Here is a 6,000-nt window from a genome sequence, read left to right on the forward strand (position 1 = left end):
TTACTGTCAGGGAATTGCTGGGAAAACATTAAGGAAGCATGCATGTGTGTAACCCTGAAGCACTTCCCCAGTATCAGGGAATTGTGAGCTCCCTCTAGCTTCCCTCTAGCATCCTGGAATCATTCATGGAGAGTGACTTTCCTATTAACGTAAAATTTCTGTTAATAAGAAAGTCACTCTCCCTGAACGATTTCAGGATGCTAGAGGGAGCTCATGATTCCCTGACGCTGGGGAAGCACTTCGGGGTTACACACACACACGCTTCCCTAATGTTTCCCCAGTGATTCCCTGATGGTAAGTCCATGTGTGATAGCACTATTGGCACATTCAGAATAAACTGTAAGTCTGCCAATTGGTTTTGTCTTTGCATTACATAGACTGTGATTCTTTGAACATAGTTCTATTACAATCTTTGTGTAGTTTGGGTCCTGTTTTTCTGGGAAGCCTTCATCCTGTTATATTCATATATTTTATGGTGTCATGTTGTTCTGCAAGAAATACTATGAACTGCTGACAGGTGGTTACCACAATAAAAGCCTTCTCAATGGGGCCATTTCCTTTGTCTATAGAATCCCTTCCCAAGAGAGATCTGTTGGTATCCGCATTAACATACAGTTGGCAAGCTAAAACTAAGGGTTGTAAAGGCAGCCATGGAAGAACTAGATAAGATTCTTGAGTATAAAGACAAATTGTCACACACCAAAGTCAGAATAATCTAGTCATTGCATTTTTATTTTATTTTTTTAATACATGGTTTTAAAAGCAGGATAGTGAAGAAAGCTAACAGAAAGAAAACTCATTTGAAATGTTGTGCTGGAGCAGATTTCTACAGATATCACAGACTGCTAAAAAGACAACTACATGGAGCAAATCTAGTCTGACCTCTCACAAAAAGCCAAGATGACTAAATTGAGGCTGTCATAGTTTGGACATACATGAGATGCTGTGACTCACTGGAAAAGGTAGTAATGCCTGGTAAGGTAGAAAGCAGTAGGAAAAGAAGACTGTACTCAAGATAGAAAGATTCAATCAAGGAAGTCATGGCCCTGAGTCTGCAAGATCTGAACAGGACAGTTGATGATAATGGATCTTAGGAACATCCTGCATTGAAGATAACAGCAAATAACAACTAAGACCTTTCTCTCCTCACAGGCATTTAATCCTTTGATTTGTTTTTATCTCTGCTTGTTCTAGTCCAGTTTTATTGTTGGCTCTTAAAATTGTAATGTTTATTCCATGTCTTGTAATTGTAATGTCTTGTTTCCATGTCAATTGATTTGTTTGTTTGCTTTAAAATTGCAAACCGCTCCACTTTACAAATATTTCTTTGTACTAGCTTGTCAAATAATATGTACCAATCAAATTGTGCACAAATAATTTGTGCCAGTTTACAAATATTTATATTTATAAACTGGCCCAGTTGGACAGTATACAGACATTTTCAAGAAAGATCATATTACAAGAACAAAGTTTATTACTATACCTCCCTTCTTCCTGAACCGCCACTGTATCATATTTACCTCAACTGATACCTCTGGGAGATGTTCTACCACAATAGTTATACAGCAATCAAGAAAATCAGATTTAATTTATGAATAATACATGCTTTAAAAATGACAGGTACTACAACAGTGAAATCTCTTGAACTGTCAGTCCTTACCTAGGAATGATATATTTTTAAAAACTGCAAAAGTAGCAGCACATCTCTACAAGCTTTTGGATGGATATTAAGATTGTTTTTGCAAACTCAACGTTCTGGACAAATATTAATTTAAAAAGAACTTTCTACATCTGTGTGTTCCACATTTTTTATTATTTTTTAAAGAAGAGAAACAGTAGTTGCCTTTTATCAGTCAGATCTCAGTCCTACCAAGAGTGGAAACCTCTTGACATTATGACTAAAACTCCACTAATCTCCAGAGACAGACAGCTCAACTGAAGACTCCTTCAATCTCTGACAGAGCATGCTTCTAGAAACTTCCATCTGGCAGGGTGGTACATCCCAGAGAATTGCCTTGGGCATATGTCACTGCTCTTGGAGCAATCACGAAACACTTGAGTGTTAGAAGAAACCACAGCAATAACATTGTTTTGTCTGAGACCCTAGTTCTCTCCACACAGAATTAACGTGGGTGGCATATCCCTTCTGTGTAACACTTCTTAGCAATGGCTGCCACTCAAACTCTTGCTTTCAGTGTCAGATAAATGGGAGCAGCACCTGAGGCTTCCTTAAGATTGGCTACAAAGCTGAGAGAACACAATGGGCATTGATCTTTATGATTTTCTGTTGGCAGAGCTGTTCCCATCAGCAGAATGATACCTTTGGACCTGTCCATAGTCTAGGAATAAAATACGCATTAAACTAATCTTTCTTTTCTTTTCTTGTTTTTAGGGGGAACTATAGGCAGTCCACCATACCAAATAGTAAACTAGTTTTGAAATGTGAAGCTTTCAAAATAAGATTACAGTATGAATCAACAAAACATTTCTTTTATTTTTTAATAATCCCATTGGGTATGGCCAAAGTTGGCATCCTGCATTGTAGTGAAGGATATACAACTATTCTATATTCACTTATGCCACATATTCACAAACACAACACTATTGCCACAATCATAAATACCCCTCAGAACTCACCCTAAACTCAAGGGAGCCCCTCCCAAAGCAGTTTCAATAGGCAGGCAGTCATGTGGTGTGAGTGGATGTGATTATCCTGCTCGCCTTCTTCCCCATCACTGTTCCAAAGCTGGCTGTTTTTCTCCCTCATCCTCCAATTTCTTTACATTTCTTTATGTATTTATTTATTTAATGGATTGCCATGATTGTACAATTGTGCTATAAATACAAATAAATACAGACTAAAAGACATACTGGGAAGAGGGTAGAGGAGGAAGGTGGAGCTATAGAGGCCAGCATGAGGAAGGCACAGGCCAGGACAGAAGCAACTTGAAAGAGCTGTGCAAAAATTACTGTCCCCAACCTAGTATGTTTGTGTTTTCTAAACTAATGCAATTTTGATGTCTTACAAACCTGTTGTAATAAAGTCCTGAATTGCAGTCTAACAACTTCGGGAGAGCCATACAAACTTCACCTCTGGCCTATAGTCTAAACAGCAGTGAAGCTCTGAAGAAGGAGGCTGAATATTAAGTCTCATCCAACTTTCCTATTTCTACCCATGTAAGCCTAACATTTTTGATGCCAATTGTTGCACTCATATCATTCTAGTCACCTATGTGCTCAAGACATTAGGAGGTTCAAAATGACGCTGAAAACCTCTCTTTATTAGGGTTAACTTTTATATATTTTTCCCCCAAAACCCTGAGACTGAATAATGTATAGAGTCTGCTAGCTATGTTTTATCATTTCATAGACCCTGTGAACAGAGCAATATAATAGTGATTTGCATAGTGAAGAGTGGAAGGGAAGCAAAAGCTATTTCTCATTTTCACCATCTGCCTTTATATTGTTGGGCACACAGTGGTTTAACTGTGTGATTCTATACTGCTTTGCTTTCCTAGTCTCTTCTGTGTAATTTTGTTGCTTATAAATGTTTCCATGGTAATAATTTATCTTACAATGCTGGTGTGATGATGATGAGGATGATGATGATGATGATGGATAGTTACAAAAAAGAAAATATCCACAAACATTTACAAATCACAAAGTCACCAATGGAGAGAAGCCTCTCTTCATTCTGTTCTGCCTCAAGCCTGCAGGCTGTGCTCATGAACAAGTAATCTAACTCGGAACAGATACTCTGCTGATGTGCTTTGCAGTAATGGATGTTTTGCAATATATGAACTGAAGTGCACAACAAACACACTCTATCCTCAAATCATGTGGGATTCCTCACAGATTAATGAGACAACATATGAAATGTGCTACAGTACACAAAACTATAGCAACCTGACTGCTAATTAGAAGCACCTTGCATGGTCAACAAAAGAAGTAAAATTAATCTAGAATTGATTTTTTGGGGGGACTGTGTGTTTATTGGCCAGTATATCTATGCCAGCATAAGAATGGGGGGCAATGTGGGTGGTGGCACAGCATTGGTGTAAAATGGCTACAGGAACTGCAGTGATGCACGGTGGCAATGAAAACAGTCCCTCTCTGGAAAGAAATAATCTTGTTCATGATAATTTTTTTTTCTGCTTCAACACGTTTATTCCACGTAACAAGACAAGGCCTCTACTCCCCCCGCTTCTCTTCCTGAGGCAGCTCATACTGGGCGAGCTTGGCCTTGAGCTTCTTGTTCTCCTCCAGGACGGCCTCGTACTTCTCCTTCAGCTCCGCCACCTCCAGCCGAAGGGCCTCCACCTCCGGGTTCTCAGGCGCAGCCGCTCCCAGGTGGTGCTTCAGGAAGTCCAGGGCGCAGTTGGGCTTCTCGGGCTCCTCGTAGAGGGCCACTAGCACTTTGGTGAGGCTGTCCATCACACCCGACTTCTCCAAGTAGCGCCGGAACTGCTCCCGCTTCGAGTCAGCAGCCTTGTAGTTCGCCATCTGGGCCGCCGCGTTCGCCTAGCCCCAGAAGCACGTTCATGATAAATTTTTGAAGGATCTGAATTAAACACCACAGTTCATGTTGAAAAAGAATATAATAAATACAATATCTACTTTCACAAATCTATCTATATCTGCTTTTGAAATCTTACAATCCAATCAACTGCACAAAAAAAACTATTTCTTAATTTTAACGGCTATCCATAACATTTTTTTATCTTTTATCTAATCCTTATTTTATTACAGAACAGCATGATTTACTTAATATACAAAAAAACCCAAAAACTCCTCTATGCTCAACTATAACTTTATGTCAAATGCTATGTTCCTTTCTTTTTTTATAAATTCCATTATCTTGTCCCAATCTTCTGTTATTTTATTTGTTGTTTGTTTGTTTGTTTGTTTGTTTTTGCATGATTTTTGTAAGTTTATCAGCTTTCAATGCATCAAACAATTTTAACAACCATTCTTCTGGAATTCTCAGTTGCTTCCATTTTTTCACCAATGACATCCTGGCTGTAGTTAATAAAATAGAACTCTTCCATGTGCTCTTTCTACTTTTTCCTCTTCAATATTTAATAAGAACAATTATGGGGCAAATTTCAAATTTACTTGCAAGATGTTACATATCGCATGATGTATTTTCTGCCAATATTTTTTCGCTTTTACACAGGACCACCAGAAATGGAAGAATGTTCCCTTTTCCTTTCCTGTCTGAACTATTCTTTGAGATTTTATGTAATTTTTCCAGTGTTAAATATCACTGCAAATATGTTTTATAATAATTTTCTCTTAAAGCTTGAGAAGCTGTATATTTTATTCTCTTTTTTCCATGTCAGTTCCCATTGTTCTATCTCAATAGTATATCCCAAGTTCTTTGCCCAGTGAATCATATTTTCTTTTACAACCTCATTTTCCATTTCATATTTTAATAATATTTTATACAGTTTTGCCATTAAAGAACCTTTACCTGTGCTTGCTAAGTTACCAAGTTCTGTATTTATAAGTTCTATTCCTTTCATTTTCATATCCATCAAATACCTTTCTCTTATTTGTCTGGAAAGGAACCAGTTACATTGCCCACCATCCTTCCTAACTTCTTCTTCTAATGTTTTTTAATTCAAGCACGTTACCTTGTTTTCTTAACAAATCATTATATGTCCACCATTTTTTGTTTAGCCATGGGTCACTCTTAAATAGTGCCTCATGAGAGGCAGCTCAGGATGGTATTTTCCCACATATATGCCTCCTATATTTCTTCCATACTTTAAGTAAGGGTTTCCTTATAAAATGATTGTTTACATCATGCAACGTCAAAGCAAAGTTTTAAATTAGGGACTGACAATCACCCTCTTTCTTGACTGTCCTGTAAATACTTAAGTTTTATTCTTGGTCTGCTTTCATTACAAATGAATGCAGCCAAGTCTCTATTGCAATCTTTGAAAGGTTTATCATTCATTATGATTGACAGATGCTGAAACAACAGTAACATCTTTG

The 6,000-nt window shown here is 37.8% G+C and overlaps 1 pseudogene; it reads right to left on the bottom strand.

The window, feature by feature from the left end:
- Nucleotides 1-4,155: 4,155 nt before the first annotated feature.
- Nucleotides 4,156-4,521, bottom strand: LOC149321843 (c-Myc-binding protein pseudogene; annotated as a pseudogene).
- Between the last annotated feature and the right edge of the window lie 1,479 nt (nucleotides 4,522-6,000).

This window comes from Sceloporus occidentalis, unplaced genomic scaffold, assembly GCF_023333645.1.
Source record: "Sceloporus occidentalis isolate IW3139 unplaced genomic scaffold, rSceOcc1.0.p SCAF_1, whole genome shotgun sequence".
NCBI lineage: Eukaryota > Metazoa > Chordata > Lepidosauria > Squamata > Phrynosomatidae > Sceloporus > Sceloporus occidentalis.